Below are 786 nucleotides of genomic sequence, written 5' to 3'. Positions count from 1 at the left end.
ATGTAGTCTTATATATTTTTCCACCTCTTAATTACAAGTATCTTGCACACAGTGTAGGGCTCCTATTTGCTTTTGTGATTTCCTGCAAAAGTGATTCAGAGCCAGACCCAGCCTTGGGCAGCATTTCTGAGGGGGTCATAGTCTACTCCTAATGAGCAAGGCCTCCGCCAGATTACCGTTTTGGGAGTCTTTAGGATCCAATGATCCTATCTTTAAACCATCCTATCTTTTATACAAGTGAACCCAGTGAGAGAGGTGTTACATGCAGAGATTATTGGAGATATGGCAGCTCCAGAAGCCATCATCGACACTGACAAAGAAACAATAACTCAGTGCTCTAACATCTGCAAAGGGCAGCTCCTATCACAGCTAGAAATTGATGAGGTACAACTGACATGCTGCGGCAAGGGGGAGTCAGGACAACAGGTCAATAGAGAGATATCATCATCATCCCAACACACAGAGATTGGGTCCCCAGCCCCAACAACAAGCCCACTAACCGAAAGGGCGGCTGACCTTCAACTGCAGATCATAACCAAACTGCATAATCAAACTGGATCCCCTAGTACGACGACCAAGACTGCCAAGGCTAAGTGACAGAGTACCCTCTGAAAGTCTTCTAGAAGATGTAAATGCAGCGCTACGTACTATCCATACTAAAGACATAACAGAGACCAATGAGCTGACCTACGCCACAGCTACAGTGATCCTAAAGAGGCTTGGCTATAAGATAAACACCACATGCCACAAAGCGGAGCACTACCCCCCATGGAGGAGAAGGGTGGA

The sequence above is a fragment of the Cyprinodon variegatus genome, unplaced genomic scaffold, assembly GCF_000732505.1.
Source record: "Cyprinodon variegatus isolate N-32 unplaced genomic scaffold, C_variegatus-1.0 Scaffold51, whole genome shotgun sequence".
In the NCBI taxonomy this organism is placed as follows: domain Eukaryota; kingdom Metazoa; phylum Chordata; class Actinopteri; order Cyprinodontiformes; family Cyprinodontidae; genus Cyprinodon; species Cyprinodon variegatus.
Note: the sequence above shows the minus strand (reverse complement) of the source record.